Source organism: Calidris pugnax, unplaced genomic scaffold (assembly GCF_001431845.1).
Source record: "Calidris pugnax isolate Ruff unplaced genomic scaffold, ASM143184v1 scaffold179, whole genome shotgun sequence".
In the NCBI taxonomy this organism is placed as follows: domain Eukaryota; kingdom Metazoa; phylum Chordata; class Aves; order Charadriiformes; family Scolopacidae; genus Calidris; species Calidris pugnax.
The window spans coordinates 2,046,684-2,072,488 of NW_015090948.1; the positions used below are offsets into that span (position 1 = coordinate 2,046,684).

At 43.3% G+C, this 25,805-nt stretch overlaps 1 protein-coding gene across 1 annotated transcript in view; it reads left to right on the forward strand.

The window, feature by feature from the left end:
• ERBB4 (erb-b2 receptor tyrosine kinase 4) overlaps positions 1-25,805 on the forward strand; it is a 416,629-nt gene that overhangs the window by 98,063 nt on the left and 292,761 nt on the right. The gene's annotated exons all lie outside the window — the stretch shown is intronic.

The following is a 25,805-nucleotide window of genomic DNA, read 5'->3' on the forward strand; positions in this document are numbered from 1 at the left end:
CACTGGACTGTAACTTAATAAAGTGCAGGCAGTGGCAAACTTTTTTTAGGGAAGTATTTTATTTATACCTCGTTCATCATCAGCTCTGATCATTTCCACCCTAAGCTTTGGTGATTATGAAATGGACTTATTCCTGCTAGGGGCTAAATGCTCACTGAAAATCACTGACCTGAGCTGGATGGGGAGTTTCAACCTGAATACAGAGAGGTGGGAGCCTCCTGAACTATATTTAGGCACCCTTCAATCTCTGCTTTTTTGTGTGTTGCAGTATTCAGAGCAGTACACAAGTGCTTACAGTTTCTTGTTCTTTTCCGAGACCATCACAAGACCACCAGAGTGCTTCCCAAGGTCTCTAAATAATCCCTGCCATCTCTTACTCTTCTCTCTCTCACTGCCATAATCCAATTTCCTCTTCCTCTGTTCCCACATTTTTTCCCATCTTTCTGATGTAGTGTGTTCATTGTGACTGTCTGTGCCTTCACATAATACAGAGCCATAGCATTGGGTAATAATAGTATTATATATGTTTCTTTGTATACTTTTTCTTGTCTGTGGATCTCAAAATGCTTTGTAGAAGACATCAGGTGAGTTGAAACTGGGAGGTGATGTAAGGCCAAGGTCAGAGAAGGACTGGAACCCTTTCCTCCTAGGTCTGAGGCTGCTGTTCTGCCAGGTAGTGAGGGTTGTATTTTCGGTACGTGTTTAGCCATGGCTTTGCTGCTCAGTAAGGTAAAAAAAAAACCCTTATCTTGTAGGCCCTGGCTCAAGATTTTCTTCTTGAACCAGCTGCCCTGCACCAACAGGCGGTTCATCTGACTCCAGAGATTCTCTCTGGAAGCTGTTTTTACATGATAGGCACGGCACCAAAACTGCCCTGCAAATTACTTTCTTTTCAGGTGTCAGGAGAAAACCTGCTTTAGCTCAGCCTCTGAATCTCTCCTAACATGAGATCATCACAGCCACTTCATCTGATTTAGGTGTTTACAAAGCCCTCTGATGGGATTATTTGGCTCAAAATGTATTGTTGTCTCTTGGAAGAAAAGTGGCCTAATAACACTAGCTTGTCTCCACTGAGCACTTAAAATAGCTTCTGGGTGCTGAATATGAGCCAGTTTGTACTTCAAAATACTCTTAATATTTTCTAGATAGTGTGTGCCAGGGCCTCATGAGTCTCTTCAGCAGCTGTTCTTTGACCATTTTGTGTACTGGTTAAGATGCACCTGGCTATTTTAACCCACAACTTGCTTCTTGTTGCAAATGCTCTCCCTGGAGCATATTAATACTTAATTTATTTTCCTGACGTATCTTTAGCATTTGTGGCTGCATAAAAATAACTGGTGGATGTGGGAGCCAGTGATGTTGCATGGCTGTGCTAGATCAGCTGTGCCTGAACCGATCCTGTGTCTACCAACTGCTCCCTATTTGCATCAGAAACAGTCAGTGATTTGATATTAAATTAAAGATGAAGCAGCCCCTGTGAGCTTGCATCCTTCAAAGCTTCTAGTCCACTGCAGATTTCAAGAGATTGGCTTTGAATGGTGCATCTCTTCCACTTGAGTTAAATACAAACACAACTCTTGCCATTCAGGTGAAGAACTGCCTTTCCAGGGCTTATGCCTTGTTCACAGGAGTTTGGGAAGTTCTGTTCTTACTTGTGCAGTGTCTGGATAATGGGATCCTGAGGGTATTTTTGCCCAATACTGCACAATATACAAATACAAACACTACTTCCTGTGTTAAATAAATGAGGAAGCCGCTCTTACCTGCAGATTATCCTAACCAGAGACAGGGGTTTCAGCCTCCACAGCACCACTGCATTATTTTCAGTGTATTGTTAACAGTGTCATTTTTATTGCCAGTTATTTCTTCAAATTTTCATCTTTAAATGTAACTTTAAATGCTTGAATTACCTCCCTTTTGCTATTAAAAAAAATGACAGCTCTGAAGGCAGTAAGTTTAATCTCACACAGAAAACACAATCCAGTTCTCACTCATAATGTCTGTCAACCCGAAACAGAGTTTTGTTTTGTGTAGCTCAGGCCAGGACTGTGTCCTAAAATCCATGTGACACTTGCAAAAACTCTCACCTAAAAAAAATCCTTTTCTTACTTGTTAGAAAAACTTAGGCAATGGTTCAAGAGAAGTGTCAAAAACAAACAGATATTGAACTAATGAAGTGGCTGCTACCATCTCAGCTGGACTCATCTCAGCTTGCAGCTCCAGCTGCCAAGTAGCCTTAAAGGAAAAAGGCAGGCTTGACACACTGAACGTATTATTCAGCCTGAGATTAGCAGAATAACCGATGCTGAGGGAGAAGGTATGCCACCTCCTTCCATTCATTGCCTGCGAGCTAGTGCAAATCATTCCTGTCTTCCCCAGGTAGCTAGGCAGTCAACCTTAACTTATCCAATGAAAGGGCATAATCATTGTTCACACTTTGAGTACTCCAAATACAGAGAATACCTGATGGCTGCGTTTCATTACGGCATTTATCTTCATGAGTGGGGAAAGAGGGATAACTCACAAGTGCCAAAACCACTTATGAAGTATCCCATATTTTCCTCTGAGTGAAGATGAATAAGAGAGATCTACAGCAAATGATGTATCTTTGACTGAACAGTGATAACCTCATCTTCCCTATTAGCCTTGGAGACAGGCTGCCCTGCGTGTGCCTGTGCAACCATTTAATTCCTTTAGTATATAAGAATAAAAATGGGCTTAGCGGTGATTAGTTCGGTATCACAAAAAAGCAGCAAAATGTGTAGTTTCTTATCTGCTTGTTTTGCAGAAATGCAAGTAGATTGGACATTAAGATACCTGAGGTTCAAGTGGCAAATGCATATTGTAGCTGAAAGGATTTGGTCAGTGAGAGCCAAAGAAAGGAAATCTGATTTGATGGGCAGGAGAATCATAGGGAAAGGACCATTTTCACTGGGTGTAGAAAGTGATCCATTGTAAATTTCCCCTTCTACAGATTTTTGTAATAAGTTTTTTTTTTTTTAGGTTTTCACTAAATCTATTTCTAATTGTTCTACAAAACAAAATTTTCAAGTTCTGTGATCATTTGTTGTAAATTTCCCCTTCTACAGATTTTTTGTAATAAGTTTTGTTTTTTAGGTTTTGACTAAATCTATTTCTAATTGTTCTATAAAACAAAATTTTCAAGTTCTGTGATCATTTCTGTGACATTTTCACTTCCTTTTTCCCCCCCCCACAAGAAATAGCAAGTGCTAAGGGGTGCTTTAGAGGAGGGGAAAAAGAATGATCTCTCTTATGAAAAAGGTTGCTTTTCAGTTAGTTTCTTGGGCTTTTTTTTAACAAAGACTGCTCATTCGCTATAATTATATTGCAGCTTGATCAAGTTGGAGGAGTAGAATATCCCTTCAGTTTTATTCACTGTGCACGTTTTGTGTGCACAACACAGTGTACTACAGTGTTTTTGGAAATCTTATTTAGATGCCCACTCGGGGCCTGAGCTCCTTCCTGTGTGACTGCACAGAAAGCATTTTTGCAGCAGGGGTAAAAGGGCCCTCCCTTTTTATTACCTTGAACACGAAGCCCTCAGCCTGTGTCAGCAAGACCTTTCCTTGAACCGCGTGCACGCTGCCGAGTAGATGGTGTTTAGAGAACACCCGTGTGTGACACCCGGCCTGAGTGGAGGAGACTGGGGTGTGCTGATTGTGGCATATTCCTTAATCGCTGCGGCTCCGTACTGGTGGGGAGAGCTGGGAAGAAAGCAATATGTAACTTGCCTCAGGCTCCCTGTGCAACAGGTGGGCAAGGCATCGCATCTCTAACCTCAGAGAGGTGTTGCTAGGATACATGGAGGAATGAGGAATTTGTTTAAAAAATCCCTTTGGTACCATCTGCGTGCAGGGCTGCTGCAGGAGTTACCTGCCCTGTAGAAGAAGCTGCAGTGGCTCTGTGACGGCTCAGGAGGGGACTCCTTTCCCTGGATCCTAAGAGCTGCACGGACCACAGAGGCATTTATATCCCAGCACATCTTTGCTGGCCAGCCACTGAGTAGGAGAAAAGGGAGGAGCACTTTGAGCACGGCTGTGCTTCCCTTGGGAAAGGAGGGCTCTTCTGTGTGGTGGCCTCGTGGGCACGGTGCAGGACCTGCCGTGGGTTCCTCTCGCTCAGGTCACCCCTGTAGAAAGAGGGGCCAAGGTTTGTGGGTGCCCCCACAATCATAAATGCAAGCGTGCCTGCTAGCACATGGCTGCCTCCTCTCCCTCGGGACGCTGTCAGACTACTTCCCTGAATAAAAATTGCCCCATTCCAGCTACTGCTCTCCTCAAACATGGTAGGTGTGATTTGACAGCCAGGAGAGTCCAGAGACCGATCTGTGCTGGCAGGCACTGTGCAGCCACCCTGCGCCGAGCACGAAGGCGGGTACTCGCGTGGATTCGGGCTGTTCCCTGCCAGTTGGCATCAGTGCCTGGGAACGCTTCCAGGCACTCCTCGGCTCACGGCTGCAGACATGGCCCTGAGGAATCCCAGATAAGGGAGCTGTAGGCTGAGGAGCAACTGCCTCCAGCTAGCAGAAAATTGCTTACAGGTGTTATCAAGGCAAATAGGTACATTGTTTATGGCCAGAAATAAATACTGGTTTTGAGCCCTATGAGATTTATCCTCATGAGTTTATTATGTTCAGAAACAAGGGTGAGGTATTGTTTTTAAAATTCCAGTAAAGCTGGAATTTTGCACATTCTCTCTGAAGGATTTGGGTATGCATTTCTCATGCTAAATGGTATAACTAATGTTTGTGATTCTTTGCAAATTGTTAATCAACTTTATGCTCGGTTTTATTTCCTTCAAAGCACTTTACTGTTTTCAGTTCTGTCCCTAGTGTTAGAAATGCACAACCTTGTTTGGAATGATTATGGCAAGGAATTAAACAAAAAAAAAAAACCCTCATCATAATAATGATGTATTAGTAAATGTTTTTAATTGGAAATTCAAAGGATCCCACAGGAAGTTGTTTGGTGGCATTCCCCTGCCCCCCAATATTTTCACATTTAACTATGAAATGCATATAGTGGATTGCAAATGGTCTGAAACAGTTTATTGAAAGTAATACACAGAATGTTTGATATGTCTCCAATGTCACGAAACAGGATAACTTCACGTTGCACAGCTTCTCCTGCAACAAAACAGGGCTTAAAACCATGGGGAGGAGAAACTAGGCCAAATCCTTAGCTGGTGTAAATTGACTTACTTGCTTTGACTTCATAATAAATTGAAATTTAAATTGCCCTTTACTTTCTTCAGTGGATAATTTAATTCACGCTTTAATTTATAAGTTAACTAGTGCCTAACTCCCACTTAAGCCCTTTTAAGGATGTTGTGTTCAGGGTGCTCTGTCAGGATTAATACCAGCTAATGATAGCTGACTCAAGGCATCTCTACACTGTGCAGCAGAGCAGGGATCCCTTAGCTAGCATCGAGCCTAGCTACCTTAAAAACAGTGTTAACAACACCACTTGGGTCATGTGCTTGGGCTAAATAACCTGGCAAGGTGGACTCAGCAGATTGCTCCTGTCTGACAATGGTCTCTGAAAACAAAAGTATGTGATTTCAGGGTCTTTGTTTTAACTGCTGGGTAAAGAAGGGTTGTGCACTGGGAGGAAGAACTGGGGTCTAGAGTAGATAGAAGAAATCCTTCCTAGCCCTGTGGTAACCTACACCTCTGCTGCTTTCTGTTGTAAGTCACCACTTCTACAACAGAGCCAATAATGCTTGCCTACTTTAAGTAGTCTAATTCTGATAGTTTCATATGAAAATGCTACTCAGAGAGGATCTGATATGATGTGGACTTCAACTTTTAACGCTGACAAATGTTAGTTTAAATGTCATTATTAAAAACATCCAGGTATGCTGCCGTTGTCACCCGATAACACCATGTAAAAGCATAATGCCATTCATTCTGTTTTTCTTGGCAGTTTCTCCTTTCCACCTCTCGGCAGTAGTGCTCTCTATCTGTGCATTTTTCAATTATGAAGTAAGAAATTCTCCGTGTTCTGGAGGTGTGAAACACCCTTTAGCTTTTTAGAAATATGGGCAATCAAGATAAATCCAGTAATACTGAAGCCTTCTAGTAAGGGAGTAGCTTTGCTTGACTTAAGTGACTTGAGAGCTTTAGCAGCACAGGGATTTCTCTGGCCACATGCTTCACAGGGAGTTGAACATCTGAGCGGAGTAATCCCTTCATTTCAATCACAGGGGTCAGGAATGGGTGGCGTTTCAAAACATCCAACTTTGGCAGGCAGATCTGTGTCAAGCTACACTATAACTTAAGTAAAATGCAATAAGCATTACAGGGGGGAAGAAATCGTACAGTTTATGGCAACAGCACTGATGAAAATAAATATCCCAGCTCCCCGTCTGCTTTGAAAGGAAAGAAAGAGCTGGATTGTACTCCACAGCCCAGGCCAGGTTCTGATCTTGACTAGGTATTTTAGAAATTAAAATTTTAGAAATTGCTACTCCAGTAGTATATCTTCAGTTCAGATGAATGAAAGAAATGTTAATTTCAGTGGGTTTTTTTTCTTTCCCCCCCCCCCCTCTTTCTCTCTACAGTCTTCTGAATTCATTGATTTTCTTATTTCCTTCTGACAGGCTACAGCTGACAAGGAATTTGGTGCTTTTGTAAAATAATTAAAGTCTTGTGTTACAAGGGGGAATGTAACCTATCAGCACTCCGTGGAAAAAAGCAGGTTACTGAGCAAGATAGTTCAGTTGCTACAGGGTGATAGGCTCTCTCTGTCTGCAGCAGGATGGGAGCTGTGAGCCACTGGTGGGGCAGAGGGACCAGCCTGCAGCACCGTGGGGCTGCTCATGTTCAGGGCTCCAAATGGCACGAAACTCTGGGGATCAGGTGTCAAGTGTAGTGCCTTTACTTAAAGATCATCAAAGCCCAGCAAAGGCATGTCAGCGGGTTTGCAGCATACATCTACAAGGCAGCATATCCTTACAGACCTGGGTTTAAACCTAAATCCAAGAGTGACCTCCCTTTTCTAGCTTTTCTTGCCATAAAAGAAAAGTTTGGGTTTAGGACACCATTCATTGCAAACACTAAAGTCCCACTGAGTTCAAAAAAGGTTGGATCAGACCCCTAGGTTTGCACAGTGGAAATAATTGGTGTTCCTAGGATATTTTCATGCCTGTTCATTTTCATGTCATTTGCTGCTGAGGGAAATTCCCTAGAAACTCTATATAGAGGGATTGAAGAGGCAGTGAACCAAAAACTGTTTTATTTATTACATCTAGCTCCAGGGAAGCCCTTGCAGACAGAGGAGGCAGAGAAGCCTTGGCACAGGGGCAAGACTCATGTAGCCTTCACTGCCTGCAGGCTGACAGGGGCAAGTTCTCCCACCTTCTGCTTGGCCAACTCCATCCCAGGCCACTTGTTCCTTGCCTACTCACAAACCATGGTTCTTGCATCATCACAAGTCTCAACCTGGCCCACACTGGGACTAGTCTTGTCAAAACCGACGTGGGGTAGTTAACGTGGGTGGGTCTGCTGCAGCTTCAAGAGGTGAGTGAGCAGCAGTTCGTTAAGGGTTTGATCACACCAGCTTTGTATGTTGGGATGTGGAAGGGAAGTGCTGCTGTTAGGACGCGTTGTGTGTTAGTCTATGAAAGAAGAAGTTCCAGCAGATGGATCCTGTCTGCAGTGCTGCGCTGACAGGTCCTGCCTGCAATTTCCACGGTGAGGAAAACTCTTTTGTTGGCTTACCCACATGCACACTGCTTCTGAATTTTCCCACAGATAACAGCACCTCCTGATGGGGAACAAGGACTTTGCTATCAGGAGTGTTCCTTACGTGACTGGGGGAAGTAAAAAGAACGACAATTACAGTTGTCTCTAGAGACCCTTTCTGGCCTGCCTCATTTGCTACCCATGCCCTGCCCCACGGGAGTGGATGTGATGACAGGGATGCGTTTAAGGGCAGCAGTTCTAGGCAGCTGGGCATGCTGTGATTGTGAGTGTGCTTTGTACATGTTGAAACACACAGCCACCTGCCCCGCACCTCTGCAAAGCCACTGAGGGCAGGAAAAGGTAACCTTGAGTGGAACATGAAAATAGGAATGCGGACCTGTAGAAGAAGGGGAATCACTGTGTGGGAACAGAGGTAAGAAATTGGGAAGAACCCAAGTTTGTGCCCCACAATCTAATGGCAGAGCAGAAGGACTCACCTGGACTGTAACCGTGTTACAGATGAAGGAGCAGACAGGCTGCACAGGAGTGTTCTGGTACAGAACTGCTAGAGCTCCCCGGGACTCGAGACTCCCCGGTCAATCCCACCTAGCTTCGCAACAGCCACTTTCCATATAAAATGAATTTTGATTGGTCTGAAGTGACAGCGTGAGGTAATCAGAGCGGGAGGCAGGTAATGTGTGTGGACGCAGAGCTGTCCGGGGGCTGTAGGAGCCTTTTGTGCATCGCTAGGAACGTGCCTGCAGGCATGGAGTGGGGGAACAAAGGTATCAGATGAGGAGAACACGCTGGAGGCCTTTTTCTTTGATGTTTGGAAATTGCTCAAGGGGCTTTCTTCTCTGAAACCCCTTTGCCTTCCTTTTTTTCTTCTCTTTTTTTTTTTTTCCTCCCCCCTTGGTGAAACTTTCTACATGTGCTTTCATTTCTTGTAAGGCTTAGGAGCAAGAGGGCATCCGTCTGGCCAATCATGGTACAAACGCCGTGCTCACGCTGGAGTTCCCCCGAGAGCCAGCTTCTGCTTCTGCCCATCAGAAATAGCCCAGCCACGTGCTGTGGGTTTGAAACCGCCGATACTCCCAACGCGGGGGGCACAGAAGGAAGGGCAGCATCAAAGACAGCTCTGTCTGCTGTGCTGAGGAGAGGAGATTGTGGCAGTGGTTTGGGGGTTTGTTTGTGGTGGTGTTTTTTTAACTGGTCAGCTGGGCATTCAGCGTTCAGAGTGATGCTAAAGGCTGTGAAAACGCTGGGAGCTGGTTCCATCACAGCGTAGGGGCCGGAGAGTCAGTCAGCTTTGAACATGGCTCTGGGGCAGGGGTACCCGAGGGCAGGATGCAGAGGCTGCGTTTACGTGGAGAGGCTCAAGATGTTCTTGTCAAGGCACAGGTTGAAAGAAGCTCATCTGCTCCCATCTCCTGCATGTGGACTTCAATTAGAGCTAGTACTAGATTTTTTGAGAACTTTTTTCAAGTTGAAAAATGCCTGACAGGGAAGCTTTCTGTGAGAAAGGGGTAGTTTAAAAACAAGGGGAAAAGTGCTGAAATTGTCAGGCACCATCTTTCATTTAAAAATGAAAAAGTATGGCTTATTATATTTAGTTACTTTTCATGGTTTCTTCTATAAATTAGCTCATGTTTTTAACCAAAAAATCAAAATAATTTGTGCTAATTGAGCAGTAAGAATTGAATCTGGTTTAGATTGAATTTTCTTTCCCATCGGATTTCAGCTCACTGAAGTATCTGATGTTGGCTGTTTACCCGGTCTACGAAATGAAAGGTTTTAAAAAAAACCTTTAAAAAGGTTGAAAAGTTGTTTTCTGCTCATATTTCATCCCAATATTAGTCATGAGATACTTCCTTTCTTGTAAGAGTGTGTCCACTGGAAAACAGATATACAAAGCAAGTTGTAAATGAATCAGCTCAGCTGCTGGTTGCGGTGCAGGTCTGTCAACATGGTTTGACATGAGCTACCTGCTTCTTGGCAGGGTAAATTGCTTTTTTTCGGGACCTGCTTGCTGCTCTGTTTGACCTTACCCCAATATACTAGCTTCAGACTATTGTGGATGTCCCTAGAGCAGGTGGCAATCACTTCTGAGGTTACATTGGATACATAGCCCTCATTTCTGTGCATCTCTGCTAATTTTTAAGTGATATGATAAACTCCAGGCTCCCAGTATGTCTCTGGTTCTGGAGTGGAGAATTAAATGCAGGAGCACATTGTGTCTTGGATTGGTGCCCTTGGTTTACTGTTGTTATAATTTCTTTTATAAAAACATGCTGGTTCCTCTTTTTTTTTTTAAATACTAAAGCAACGTCAAAAAAGTGCACCTGAATTAGTGGCAAGCTTTGCATTGAGTTTTTAGGTCATGACCAAGTTCATTCCCTGGCTTGAGGGCCCGGTTCAGATCCTACTGAAATAACTCTTTACTAGCTTTGTATGAGAAGCAAAGTGGATGTGTAGCTCAGGAGATGGGTTTCTCATTTCTGGTGGAGTTAGCTGAGTTTCATTTCCATTAAATAGTAATGATTCTCTTCCCCTGATATTTGTATTCTTTACAAGCCTCAGCCAGTTAAAGTACATTACCTGAGCACAGTGTTGCAAACACTAATAAAAAATGTAATGCAGAAGAAGAGAAAACATTAATAATAATAACAAAGTTGTAATGCAGAAAAGGGTAAGACAAAAACAGGGAGGATGAAGGCAAAGCTCCTTGTCCCGTATGTGGTCGATGGGGAAGCTGGGGTGGACAACACCCGAGTGTGTCCTAGGCTGTGGAAGAAGCCCACGGGGGTTGATAAAAGATTTTCCCTCCTGTTGAATCGATGGTTACAAGCTATGTTCTGGGAGAGTCAGGCATTGACCGGCATTGGCAGGAGATCCAAAGTCTGGTGTATCTCTGGTGCTCTCTGCCAGCCTCAGGGGGACTGAGCAGGAATTGCATTTTGTTCTGAGTTGGTGAAAGTACGCTCCCTATTTTTTATTTATTTTTTTTTTTTCCCCCTAGAAGAAAGCACACTGTTGGCTCTTTTAAAGACCAAAGTGCTGTGTATTTATTTCTTTAACAGGAGACACATGCTGCTCTTCAGTTAGATGTCAAAGCCCTGCTGCCGAGTTGCCCCTGGCTGGTGTTTGCTCACAGTATCGTGCAGCTGTGGCCAGCTTGGGCTAGTGCCGATGGCCGGGGCTGTCAGCACGGCTGTCCGAGCTCCCCCTCGGAGGCTGTGGTGGGGAAGCAGCAAAAGCTGTCAAAGGTGGAAGGGATTATTCTGAAACCCTCCAAGTACAAGATGAACTGGGCTGATCAGGATTTGAGTGGGTTTTGGTTGGTGGTTTTTCTTTTCCTTTGCCTATGCAGGGTGCATAGGAGTTCTGAAATGATGCTGTTGTGACTGCATGGCTGTGGTTTTCTTCGCTCCTGCTGAGTTAACTATTACTTGTGGTACCTGTGCTCCTGGCGGTCACACTTAAGTGCTGATACAGGCCAGTTCCAGGGGTGTGCCGTAGCGCTGCTCTCATGTGCAGGTGACAGTCGTGAAACGCTTCAGCTACGGTTGGACTCAGACTCTTCTGCTTTAGAGAGTGCCGATCTTCAAGGGAGACTTGATGTCTTAAAAGGAGGCACTGAACTAAAATATGCATGGGGTAAGGTTGCAAGGGCAGCCTCCTCCTCTCTGTGTGTCAGAAGAAGAGCTGAGAGGGATATTTTAATGGCTGTGACTGTGTAATGGCTTAATCCCATGGGCTGTACAGTTAGCCCGGCGCGAGCTCGGTAAATCTCACTCCGGCCCCCATTTCATCTGAGAGCAAGACTTCCAGATATTCAGAGTTGAGTGGTTTTGATTTAATATTCAGAAGCATTCAGCTTCCCAAATAAAGATAATAGTTTTGCTAGTTAAGAGATTTATTAATATCTTAACGTGGCCTTAGTTTTAGCCTTTTATTCCTCCCTTTATAAAAAAATTTCTTAACGCAAACCAGCCTTGAAGTTTGAAAAAGTAATCAAAGCTCTACTGAGCAAATTTGACTATACTGATGGGTTGAATGAGCTATGACCTCTGCTGACCTCATTCTGCTCCATTTCCCCTTCAGGCTGGTAGCATTGGCTGGATAATCTGTTAATTTAGCCTCTGGTATAAATAGAAAAAAACATATAATTGCAGTCACTGTTTTGTCAATGGGCCCATCCAACCTTACTGCTTGGCGTCTGAGGAAGAAGTGGCGGTGCTGCCTCTGTGCTTCCCTGCTCGGGGGACTTTCCATCCCACAGTATTTGAGTGGGGCAGACTATTGCCTGCTTCTCGCAGCAGGAGGGCCAAATGGGGCACCTATGTCCTGGGCATATATCCTCCAATATTCCCATTTAATAACTCTTCTTTTTTCTTGCATCCTTTTCTGGAGACAGGTGCCCTCCATCTTATTATTTTTCTTTGGGTCTTTCTGGGAAGAGATCGTTTGTCTGTACAGAGACAGGTTGAGACAGGCTACTTTACCATGTCAGTTTTAGGAAAAAAATTATGGGACATGGATATTCTGTCACTGAGGAAAGGGGGGCCAGAAGGAACACCTTCAGTCTGGTTGAGCTCAGATAATCATTATAGCATACGTAATCCTTTTACAACTTTCCAAAGGGCCAGATATGGATTTATGAAGGGGAGGAGGGAGCTGGGCAAATGGAGTTGCAGCTTCCTTCCTGCTTCCCACTGGGATGATGCCTTTGTGTGCTACATGGCACACTGACAGTTCTGCTCAGGATTGTGTCTCCTGGCAAGCACCAGCTTACAAACAGGTAGAGGGGTTGTTTGCCGATGCCTTACAGTGCTATTTCTAAACTCCTTTGTACCAAGTCTGTCTTTCCTTGAGCAGCATGAGAAAGCTGCCTTGCTGCTTCTGGGTCGGCACAGGCAGGGCTTGGGAGACAGAAGCCGTGCTGTTTGCAGCATCTCAGAGGTTACTGGAGGAGGTTGCTGGCTCTCTCTTGGCTTCAGCACGTGACTCATGTTGACGTGCTTTGGCATGGCGTGACAGTGGCTTCACTGACCCAGCGACGGGAGGTTTGTGATACAAGGTTCTGAAGGCCGGTTTCACATACGTCTTCTGTGGGATCTGCTGCAGAGAATCAGGGTAGCTGGCTCGGAGATAGAAGGGTTGCTTTCCTCTGTGCTTTCTTCTGTGGGTAATTAGTGTCATAAGCTAGGGTTTAAGGATAGACAACAAAGAAACCTTACTTGGATTTAACTAAAATTGCTCCTTAACATGACTTGTTAAATTGAAACAAACCCCACATGAATGTTCTTTTAAATCCACTTACAAGTGCCTTGTATTGATTTAGCCTACTTTAGTAACTCAGATGAGCTAAATTGATGTCTGTGCACTAAGTTAAGTGCGTTCACTTGGGATTTCATACCTGCTGAACTGACTTGACTTCAAAACTGATTTTAGTTAAACCAATGTAAGCCTTGTGTGAAGAATAGGCCTTTCTTATTTATTGCTACTGGTTTGTCCAAGGGTGACATGACAATTTAGGGGACAACTCAGGCTTTTGCCCCGCTGACTGTAGTGCTAGGGTGCCCTACTAACCTTGTCCCTAATTTTGACCTTGAAGTGATAATAGCCTAAATTGCCTAAATACCTTAGTATCAGTCTTCTTTCTGCAAGGCAGCTATTTGAAAAAGACTGTTTCTTTAATCCTTTTGCTCCCGGGTGCACTGTTACCCACTATCTGGAGAAAGGAAGAGGAACAAAAGGCTTAAAGACCTACTTCTCTACCATCCTGCTTAATGCCCCCTGAGCCAAAGAAGAACAGTTAACAGCCCTTAAGCAAAGGTTTCTTTCCTTTTTCAGTGTCTTTCAGCTTTGTCTGAGCTTGGTGTCCCTTTATATACCAGAGTTCCTTCAACCATTAAGCTGACAGGCTTTTTTTTATCTCAGCCACCAAGAGCTTATCTTAAGTGCCCAAACTAACACTTGTGACCAAATCTCTGCTCCACTGACCGTGTGGAAAGGAATTGAAACCTAACCCAGCATCTTCCTGAGCCGGCCCCTGGGCCTGCAGTGAGGGCCACTGTTTCCCTTTAATCCCCTGTGAAGACAGAACGCAGAAGATGGTTGCAGGTGTGTGAGTTACCACAGGTTCACAGGTTGCTTGTTCATAAATTATCACTCAACAGTTGAGCTGTGATAACTGTTGATGCATATGCTCTTTGTGCCCTAAATGGATTACAGGGATGTGTTTTGCCTTATCTTTACATAGGATTACCAGATTTATTACCAGGGTTTGGATGGTGGGACAGGGTTTGGACAGTGTTAAATGGTAACAGCACAATCTCCTGGAATTACAACACTACTCAATGAAAATTGAACTTTCTCTCACCTGTTGAGAAAAGTGTTTCTGCATAGGCATTTCTAAATTAGGGGATGTGTTCCTGTTTTAAATAATGAGCTTGTGAGTAAATATATAATTTTTTAAAAATGTTAGTGTATAGACTTGAGCTACTTTTTTTCCTATAACACATCAGTTTACAGAGGACTCATCTGTAATAGTATTTCCCAGTCATGGCTCAGAAACTTGTAGGAGAAAAAGGAGCAGAATAGCTGCTGCCCGAAATAGCTCAGTGTGATTAAGACAGGAGGCCACCAGTGGACCCAGAGAGGTGGGTAAAGCAAATATAGGGAGACAGAGCAACCTCTTAGGGGGAGCATCAGTTCCACACATCCATAACTACCAAAGCAGCCAAGTTTCACTTCTATATGAAGGCAAAGAAGGTTTGAGGGAAAGGATTTGAAAGAGGTCAATGAGATAACTTGCTGGATGTCCACATCTTTGAGATACAGCACAGAAGAAAGAACAAAAGATGTTTGAAAATCTTGTATCTTGTGTTTGATGAAAGGTGGCATGACAGGCTTATTGAAGGTAGAAGACATAAATAGTGTATGAGAGAATGATAGGCTCTGGAAGATCCTGAAAGGGAATAAAATTTGCTTTTATTTGGTGTCATGAGGAGGCATGAAATGGGGGGAGAAGAAAAAAGCATGTTTAGAGTGGTAAGCTAGAGAAAGTCATACGGTGGGATTTGGAAGGAAACAGAGAAGGGCAAAATTGCCTCTTAAAGGAGAGATACTGTTGTCAAGACAGGAGAAGATTCTGGACAGGAGTTCTAGATTTAATGATAGACAAAAAAGGCTGTGTTACAAAGAGAGAACAGAGGTGGCATCAGCTGTGTCACATGGATTGGGACTCTGGAGAAGAGGTGAAAGGAGAAAGGACTCCAGGTCGCTGGGGCAGTTGGCAGCAGTGGCCACAGTAGCCGGGCAGAGTGTGTGTGGGACAGGAGGTGCAGAGTTTGTTCTCTGGGACAAACATTTGTGGAGTATCACTTAGAAGTGTATTGTTTAGCTCTAATCCGTGATCACCGTCTCCAGGTGTATCTCCACATGCTAAGTACCTCCTGGGAGGTTTTCTCAGGAACTGTGGATGTGGTTGGGGAAGACTGTCCAGCCTCACCTGCTATCAGAGTCTGTGCTTTCTTATGTCAACAAACTGTCACGCTCGTGCATGTCACCAGGAAACAAATACTGGCTTTTGTAGCACAGACCCATTTCTGATGAGAAACACGTATCTCAGAAGGGAGAGTTTCAATAAATACACAAGGAAGTTGCAGCGGTTGAAGTTTATATTGTGTTTTTCTTGCTATCGCACTGGGTGTATTATCTAAAGGGATCTGTGAGTGAGGTGGTAAAACAGGGCTTTTTTAATTATACATCACCCAGCAAACTGATAAGGCAAACAAAGCAAGCAACCAAATAACACATGCATGAGCCACTTCAAAATAATAATGTAGCAAGAACAATAGGGGAGTAATTCACAGCTCCCTAAGAAATGTTTGCAGTTCAGAGGGGGTGAGATAGCAAGCAGCTATTGAGTCTTTTCCTTTCATGTTTTCCACCTGTCTGCCGTGTGATTGGGAAGTATATTACCTGAATCTTTGCAAGAGCTTTTTGCACTATTGTCTTAAAAGCCTCACTCTACAAGGAATGATCCTAACATAAACTGAGATGGGAGATGGGAAACGTGTATGAGGAATGGAAGGAGAGTGGCAACTAATTTAACTATTGTTTAAATCCTGTATAACCTTTGTTACATGTAGATGTACAGGGACAGCTCTGGCCTTTCCCTGGCCCCTTTGGGCTGCTGTGGCACTGCAGAGCAGGGTGAACTGGCAGCTGCCCAGCACGAGGGAGTTCATTCCCTTTGGGGTCAGGCATTTTCTTCCAGTGCCAAGGCTGGGAGGGAGAGGGAAGGTTGGTGTGAGCTGGCAGCGTGCTTCCAGTGCACACAACAGCCAAGTGTTAGTCTAGCACCACGCAGGTTTACAAGTGTTTGAGGTTGATGAAGGTGTTTGCTAACACACAAAGTGTGTAGCATACACAACAGCACAGGTGCTGCCTCACAAAGCACCAGGCTGGGTGAAGGGCGAGAGTGGCAACCTCGACGTGTGAAGGATTCAGTAATTCTGTGGCCTGGTGGTACAGGGTGGTTGTACGCCTTGCCTTGTCTGCATGAGTGCTGAGGCTCGTGTCTGCGCTGCAGAAGCCTGGGCTTCAAACCCCAGCGAGCTGCCTGGCTCAGCTGCTCTTGGCAGTGGAGCAAGGGAACCCAGCATAGGCCACAAAGGCTTCCCCGGATACTAAGTAAACATTTGGGCTGCAGGCCAAAAACCGTCTCCGTGCTACCCAAGTCACACTGTTCACAGTACGAGATCTAAGTGGTCTGAAGCCGGCCCAGCACATCTACTTGAGATACTGAGATTGCAATACAGATGTAACCTTTAAAAAGAAAGGACATTTTGAAATCCTAATCTGCTTCAAAGTTCTGTAGCAATTCACATTTGATCTGCAGTCCAAACTGGGGAAGAAAAGAAAGTTCTCACAAGCTTGTTTGTTGTCCTTTCAGCCTCAAGGTGAATGAAGAATTAAAGCATCAGCCCACAGTTAAATTTCTTCACCTTCGATTTTAGCATCTTTCCTGAGAAAGACACATTTACATGCTGGAGAGATTTAGTTGAGGTATTCACTGCAAATGTAGTAAGGCTGGGATGTGTTTTCACACAGAATCCTGACTGGGTTGTGTGTGTGTGAAGACACAATTGCTTGCTCTTTTTTGTAACAGACCAAAGAGGATTGTCTGCAAGACAAAGGTATCAGAGTCTAGGGTTTGTAGGGGTAAGCTGTGCTATCTGCCTTGTACAACTTCATCCCATTTGCAAGATTAAAGGACATTCCTATGTCTCTGTCTTTGAAAAGCTAGAAACTTTTGAATACATAAAAGTCTGGGGCAGCAGGCAGTTATTAAACTTGGAGAGTTTAGTTTGATTTTGTTAGGTGTTTGGCGAAACAAATTCACTAAGTCTGCTCCAAACACAGATAGGAACAAATTTAATCAGTGTAACTAAGAGGATAGGAAGAAAGTTTTCTGGTTTGTTACTTCTCTGCATGTGTCCATCTGTCCATCCTTTGTCCATTCTTTCAGCTTACCAGCTTTCTTCTACTTTTTTGCTAATGTGACAATAATTTAAGTACAGCTTTCAAAAACCAAAGACCTAAAATAATAAGCCCTGTTTTCAAAAGGTGCCAAGGGCCACATAGTTAAAAATAGAGAAGCATCTAACTCAAATGAACAGGAGTTAGCTATCTAAATACCTTTTAAGATGGTATGCACTCTAGGAACACAAGTTCAGTTTGGAAAGGGTGGGACACACAATCCTGAAGTCTCAGGTTCCTGTGGCAATCTGAAAAAGAGATTGAAACATCTTCAGTTGCATAGACAGGTTTGAGAAACTCAGTTTGGGGATTTTTCTTAAAGCCTTAGATGTTCCAGTTTTGTGATGGCCTGAGAATTTGAGCTTTCATTCCATGTCCAGCCATCACAAATGTGGAGTGAAAGAAATGAATCCGGAATTCCAGGAGCTAGAATGCATATACAAAAAACCCCATTGATTATTTTTAACATCTCAGCATTTTTTAGTCATGACTTCTTGGGGGCTGACTGAGATCCTGGAATGCTGTGGGCTGCTTATCCCACACTTGTAAAAATAGCACGTCTAGCAAATTCAAAAAAACCCCTTTCATGCCATCTTTTATTGTCTGCTTGCAGGGTGGGGCAATATAACATACTTTTGCTTTACTTTTAGAAGGTCCAGGTACTTATTTGGAATTGCACAAGTCGTTTCTATTTCTGTGAATATATTGTAGATGATGAAACTTTCTGTTGTTGGCCACTTTCCAGCCAGCACTATCTGTTTATTACAGGCCATGTGTGGGAATGGAGTCATAAACAACTTCTTACTTTGGCAAAACCAGAACACTAATCACTTTTGTATTAGCTCCAATAAATCCTGAAAAAGTAAATGTTGTGGATTAAAAAGATAATAATGTGCTAATCTGTTCTGTGGTCACTGACCATTTTAAGCTATTTCATCTCTCATGCCTGAAGGATAAATCCTCTGGCTCTTGATGAAAGGCTAGATAGTGAAGTCTGTATGCACATCAAACACCAGACTTGCTATCAACAAATACATTTTTCTCCCTATTGCAAATAATTTTTGATCCACTGTTACCTTCAGTCTGAGATCTCACTTTTCCCACCCCCTTCCCTGGTCTTCTGTCACCAGGACTCCTTCATGGCACGCTGATGAAGAGGTTGTCTTACAGAAAGACCTTAATCAGACTGGTGATGGGGGTTCAGAGAGCTTTCTGGCAGAAACTCTCCTATACTGGAACGAATACGTGAAATTCCTATAGAGGCAAAGAGACTGATAAACTCGATGCAGTCATATAAAGGTTGCACATTTTATAGAATAAGTGGATCAAAAAATTAACAACAGAGTGTCGTGGACATACTTTGACATCTGTTGAAATCAAGGGAGAGGTTCTCCAGCCTCAAATGGACTTTGGACCAGGCTTTGCTAGTGTGGGCTGTCTCCTCTGGAAATGTAGTTACCCTACACTAGAGTCAGAAGAGGAGGAGAGAAGGTAGTGGTACAGCTGAAGGCTTGGAGGTGGTGCAAACGGTTTTGAAACTTTCTTCCTCCTTTTAAAAAAAAATAAATAAATCACAGCTTGAAAGTGCTTCTGGCTTTAGGAAATTCAGTAGCTGGAAACTCAGTAACATTGTAGAAGTTTGTTGCATGTGCCAAGCTGAGACATGAAGGTAAAAACATTCTTCAGATCAGTTTCTACTAATTTCCAATAAATATTTTTAATGGGTGTGTCAAAGCCACAGCCAAGTGCCAACATGGTCTGTAAGCCATTAGCTACAAGATTGTTCACATTATACAGGGGTCAACACACCTCTGATTTTTCATGTTTGGCACTGGAAATGGTATTTTTCCTTTTCAAAGTGAATATTGTTCCTCGCACAGAAACATAGGAACTGCATAGTGCATGGAACAAGCAGTTGATTAAAGATTAGAATGGTAATGACAGTTTTAAAGTGGAATGTACTTGGATAATTGATTAATTAGTGCAGTCTAAGCTACTTGCAGAGCATTACTTCATTCCCTCTTAAATCAATCTCTGTCTTCTGTCCAAGCCTTGTGACTGAGAGCTGAAAGGCAGGACCAACTTCCTAAAGTCATCCAGATCGGTTCTAGTGGAACAGGGGGACTGGTCAGTGCCCAGGATCCCGCGTGCAGCCCATTATGTGTGCTGGATTGTGTGCTCCCATCTCAGCAGTATCACGGATTGCAGGCAGGTAGAAGATGCAATTTGCAGTGCTTTTATCTTCCCATTGCCCAGTTTTGCATTTCTCCAGGCTTGTTGCTGCGTTCTTCTTAAAGAGCAAACCATGATCTCATGCAGGAAGAAATGGCACGGCGGCATTTTAATTAACGTGTTTGTCCAAGGGACTATGCAATTGCTGTAAGAAACTGCAGTCTGGGATCGGAACCATACGTTCCTTAGCAATACAAAAGTGCCAGAAAGGACTCCCTTATTACAATAAAAATCGCATAGCAACTGAACACCACACCAGAGCAACAAGCTCTGTAAAGCTGAACACACCGTGTTCAGGACTAGTTTTTGAGGTCCAGGGAGAAGGATGAGATGGGCTGGGGTAGGACAGGCTTCCTGGAAAACCTGTTTCATTAAAAGCTTCTGTTTCCTAATTTTAATAACTGTTTGGGTGTTTGTAAGGAATGACATTTTAGCTCCTTTCAGGGCCTGGTGGAAGAAGAGTATAAAAGAAGGTCAGTGAACTGATGGAGGCACATAAAATGGATGGCAGACTTCATGCCTTTCATGAGTTTTCTTTCAGGCTTTTCAAGGTCCGAGCTCTCTTCTGCTTTCTTGTTGCTGTGCCACTTCTGCTCTCATCTAGTGACTGACACCAAGTCAGATAGATCAAACCTCATCGTATGTGCGTGTATGGTGTGCGTTCAGAGGGTGTTAGGATAGTCACCAGCCACTCACTGACTTTGATCTGTCAAATGTCCTAGAGAGGTGGGAAAGCCCTTCTGGGAATGCTGCTCCTCTGATGATCTTCTGACTGCTGTGAAGAACTGCAGCTCTTCGCTCTTTGTGCCGTCTTTTTTCTGGGTGACTCTGTCTCAAATGGACATTTCAGGCAGCAGATCTGTTTATTTTACTCACAGTTTGTTGAGAACAATGAGTGAATCTTTTTGGAGCATTTAACAAACACAAGCTGGAGGAAGGTGGAGCCTTCAATTCATAACCAGGGCACAGACCCACCCCCTGAGTAACTAGCATGCTCTTCTTTTGGTTTGTTGGTTGCTTAGGAGCATTTCAACAGGGTTTGCATCTAGTATCTGGAAAACTGAGTGCTGAAAGTGAGGCACAGGCATAAAATAGTAATTTTCCAAATATTTGGAGAAGTGTGTGTATAAATGTTTGCAGAATTAGAGCCTAGAGTATGCAGTTTTTTGAATGTGTCATATTTTCATGCCTAAACGTGACCCTTTAGGAGGCTGCCTTTCAGTTGGTACTTTAAAAATGGATTGTGTGTCTAGCTTTTTATTTTGTACGCAACCTAAAGCACTACCAAAGCCCAATGACATTAAACATCGACTTGTGTTAGCATCCAAAAATTACAGCTTAATTTCCCCCCATGAATATTCAGAGTTGAGAGCCTATAACACTGTAATATGATAAACACCAAGGCTGGAGGCTGCCGCATTCACTTGCACAGGAACCATTTATTATCAGCAAACATGGTTTTGACAACCACTTTGAGGCAACGCTGCTCTATATCAAATATCAACAGAATTAGCGTGCGTTTTCATGTTAATTACTGTAGTGCACCGTGCTGTGTGATGGCCAGGGAATGCAACAGGGAGGTCTGAGCTTTCCCAGTCACTTGCAATGTAGAATTCAGCTAATGTGAGTTTATTAGCTCTGAGGAACAGCATTTAATGAGCTGCTAACCTCACGATAGGCCTGCTTTCCAAATGGCTAACAGGGCTTGCCAACTCATAAGTAATGTATGAGAGAGAAGGAGGACACGGCAATAGGTTTCTGGTATTCATTAAGTGGGCCTGCAGAAGTCACAAGTGGCAAAGTGGGTGACCCCGAGTTAGAATCTTAGAAATGGAAATAAAATGTCTATTCCACTGGCTGGCTCTTGGGCAATTATGTTTACAATGCTATTAACCAAAATGGATGGGAAGGAAATACAAACATGCTTTGTTTTTAAGCTTCTGAGTTTTTTTATCAGTCTTTGAAAACTTTATGAAGGTGCTGTTCATTAATAGCACCATGAGAATGTGGGTGTTTCCATGGGTGGGTACTTTTCTGTGTATAGGGATAATTGTAAATTAATAAATCAGATATTCTTGTTGTTATTGAATGGAGTTGGAAAAGAAAAATCCTTGATAGTCTTCTCTTCCTCATTAGTATGGTGTAAATATGCTAAATAGCGTCACTGTAAAACATCAATTTCAAGAATGCTTAGTAAACATTCAGGATGAATTGCTCCTTTCTTGGTGCTGCTGTTACTTTGATTTATTCCTATAGTATGGCTGCTAGTTTTGACTGACATACCTGCTTCTCCACTCTCTTAATTGATTGTTGCATTGGTTTCTTATTTTAAACACGACTCTAAGCTGCACTGAAAAATGAAAAGAAGCCCATTTTGTAGAGACAGACAGTCACATCTTTTATCTCTGGTTTCTTTAGGCGACTGTCTTTAACAGACTCTCTGATAATGCAACACTGATTGGCGAGAACAATTTACCACTAAGGCATAATAAGGGAAAATGTAATAAAATGTCACCAGGCACTGCTCATTTGCAGCTGTTTGGCTAAAAAATAGGTTTCATAAAACTTGGGTGAACTTGGAAATCACCTGAACACATTGCTTCCCAGATTTATGGCTCAATAAGCCTGCATATATGCTCATAGCCACTTCAGAGTACTGTGACGATTCATCTCACCTGCAATCAAAAATAGTGCAGGGGGTTGCCATCAGATGTGTCAGGGAGCATCTTCCAGGCAGCACACTCTGGCTTGAGGCTCCAGAGACATGGCTTCTGTTGTGGGTACGGGCATCCCATTCCTGTACCTTTGACAAGTTGCATCTCTTAATTGTGCCTTATGCTGTCTGTCCGTCCTTTTTCAGAGAGCAGAGCAAATTTAGCCTGTAAGCTACTAAACCCAAGTTTTCTGTGAGGTACCTAGGACACAGGGTGATACCAGCTTCATGGGGGCCCTGACCGCCCTTCTGTAGAGCAAGTATTTAATGACAATGGTGTCCTTTGTGGTATTCCTAAATTCAAATTGGCATGCTTTTTCCTACAAACACATGAAGTGGCACCCAGCTATTAAGAGTTTTCTCCAAAATATGCAGCAATATACAAAACCTCCCTCAGTTACCAATGCAGTGTTAAGATAAATACAGCCCTATTTAAAGGGATTACAAATTCAAAAATGGCTCAGAACTAGTTTAATCCAATGCTGTCCATGGCCTGCCTAATATATTTTAATGCTGGTATCTCAGAATATGGATTTATCTTCAAAAGAGGGACAAAAGTAGCATCCCTACTCAAGCAGTCTGCTCAGATTACTGCTGTGGAAATTATTTCCTGCATGTCACCAGCGCTATTGCTGAGCAGTACCCTCCCTCCCAGAATAGCACTGAAGTTGCACAGAAGAAACTGAAGTCTCTGGCTTGTATTGTGGTTTCAGACACCTGTAGCACTGGCCTTGCTGTTGGCAGAAAGATGCCTTTCTTGTTTCTCTTCTGCTCTGAAAAGGCAGCTTCTCACTCCTGTCTACTCACGAGCTTCTTGAGTGGGATGTTGTACTGGCTGTGGCTGGACTTCCATAGTGTTTATGGGATAGGGATAGGAATGGGAATGGGTAGCTGAGCCCCACACCAATATTTCATTATCGTTACTGATTACAGAATTCATGTTTGAGAGGAGCTTACTTATAAACTTGCTTTCAATAGGTTTAAAGCAACTGCTTGCATGTTTGTGGCCTGGCATTCCATAGATATTAAGAAAGGAGGAGGCATTTTGTAGTCAGAGATGTGATTTTCTTCTGATACTGTCTTCAGACAGGCACGCTTCTAGGCTGTTTCTGTGTTTAGTGTTGTAAAGCTTTGTCTGGTTGCCCACAGCATTCGTGTGTTCTAAGGACTTTCTTGCTTTCAAGGTTTCTTATGTTTATTGCCTTAAACTTCCCCCTGCTTTGTATAAGGTTCTCTGTGTTCCTACAGCCTTTGGGACTGGAAGGTCCCGTAGTTAAGTCTCCTGGCATATGTATGAGCTCATTACCTGACAGGCTGCTGTGCTGACAGTTGCTTTTCTCCAGAGAAACCAGTTTGAGCTGTGTCAGTTTTTGTGTCAGGAACTTGCTTGCTTGCCAGCAAGTCTCACCTACGAATGGCCCGAATCCAGTTTGAACCTCCTTCTGGTAGGCCTGCGCTGGACTGGTTTCACCAGCACTGCCCTTGCCCACTGCCTTCTGCACACCCCTTGTCCTCTGTTTCTTTGCTTGAGGCAAGGCAGAGATAGTCCTGAAACAGGGTGACACATCTGAGATAAATCCAAAACAGAACAAAATGAATTGCCTTTTTCCATTGACTTCAGATGAGACCTTTCATCATTAGTCTGTTATATATTTTAATTTCGTAAATTGTTTTACATTTCCCATGACAAAAGAATGATTTAAAATGAAAATGAGGAATTTCCTTATACAACATCAGGTCCTTTCGTGATTTGCTCTATGAAAATTGCACGTTATTACAGCATGAATCAAATAAGATGAACGTTTGCCCAAAAGAAAGGTTTGTGTACATGTGCCTAAACACACACAGCCTAAAGCCACAGGTTTTGCTTTAAAGTCTTTGTCTTACTGATCGTACTTAAGTTAAAAACCTTATATATGAATTAAAAACATAGATATGTTTTACATGCATTGTTTCCCCTTTTGTGTGTGTATTGCTTCTGAAAGCCATAGGTATATAAAATGTGAAGGCTCTAATGCAAAATATAAGTCGTGCTCAGAAAGGGTGTATACCTGAAGTTTCCAAAGCTAAAGTGCTCTAATGCTAGCTGGTGTCCCTGTCACTTTTTGTTGACAATATTGCTACTAGTTTATTAATCATTTCTCTTGTGAGGAAGCTGCTTGCCTCTGGTTTGTGGGTGCTGCGCGGGGCGGCGGTGGGAGCTGATGGGTGGGCTGTGTCTGGGAATGCGTTTGGCACCCGTACTATGTCCCTGCCAGCCACCTCCATGCCAGGAGGCTGCCCCTCCCTTAGCACTAGGCAGTACTAAGCTTCTAAACCCCGTAGTTCAAAAAGGCCTCTTTAAAATCTGATCATAGGAAGGGAAGCATTTATTTGAGACTATTCCTGGAAAGGTATTTTAAATAGTCCCTCAGTGTACAGTTCCATTATATTTAATGTGAAGGGCCAGAAGAGCAGAGAAGATGGAGTATTGGCTTGCAGGCGCAAGCTCAAGTTGCTCACACAACAAGCTGAAGGGAGCTGGGTTTAACTGTTTGGCCAAGCAGCATCATGTGAATCTAACAGGAATTTGGAGAGCGTGGGGCCGGGAGATGCTTCTTCCTTTTGGTTCCCACCTTGCAGGGATGCAGTTGTGTGTGTAACTGCACGCAGTGTGCAGCTCAGCTGTAAATGTGATCCGAGGGCTTGACACGGAGCTCGGAAGTAAAATTTTTCAGGACAGTGAGGTAGTGTAATTTGGGTAAGCTTTTAAGTTACTGGGGATATAGTTTCATAAGACTGCATGATCGTTTAAGTTTCAATAGGAGAGGGGTTTATTTAACAAGTGAAAACTTCCCCAAATTTCTTAAATATCTGAAGACTGCATGATCGTTTAAGTTTCAATAAGAGGGGTTTATTTAACAGGTGAAAACTTCCCCAAATTTCTTAAATATCTAGTGAAAGACGCTACTTGTATACCTGTGTAGGACCATCCATAGAGACTGCCCTCAAGTTTGATTATATCACCTTGAATTCATACCTTAAACGATGCTAGCACAGTGTGCCTATACAAGCTCTTAGTCAGGATGCTGCCCTTGCCAAATACACTGTGGTGCAGCTCCACTAAGCGTTAGTTTTTAAGACAGATAAAGCCTTTTGCTTGTAAACAGGGATTACAACACAAACGGTTGGCGTTGAAGTCGCAGCCTAAATGAGCTGCAAAGTAATATACCGAGTGAATGGAAGTTCCTGTAGGCTTCAAACACAAGGATGTTTTCCTGCTGTTCTTGTAGTTTTAGAAATACTTGAAGTGTGAGTGATGGACCACCACAATCAGTGTCACTACAGAGTAATAAGTTGGGGATTTGATTCTAGGACTTGGATGCTGGAATAGTTATTTGGGTGCAGATTCAGGGTTAGGTGGGGTGAGGAACTCCTGAAGGAATCTCCAGTGGAGATGCTCCTAATCCTTTCATTCCTTTATAGGATCTGCTAAATAATTGCCTTTTTGATCTAGGAGTAGCAATTACAATTTGCTGCTGGTCAGGGAAAGGTTAAACCTTCCTCCAGGGCTATTTTTAGATGTGGCAACAACTGTCTTCAGTGTTTGTAATCTGTCCAGAA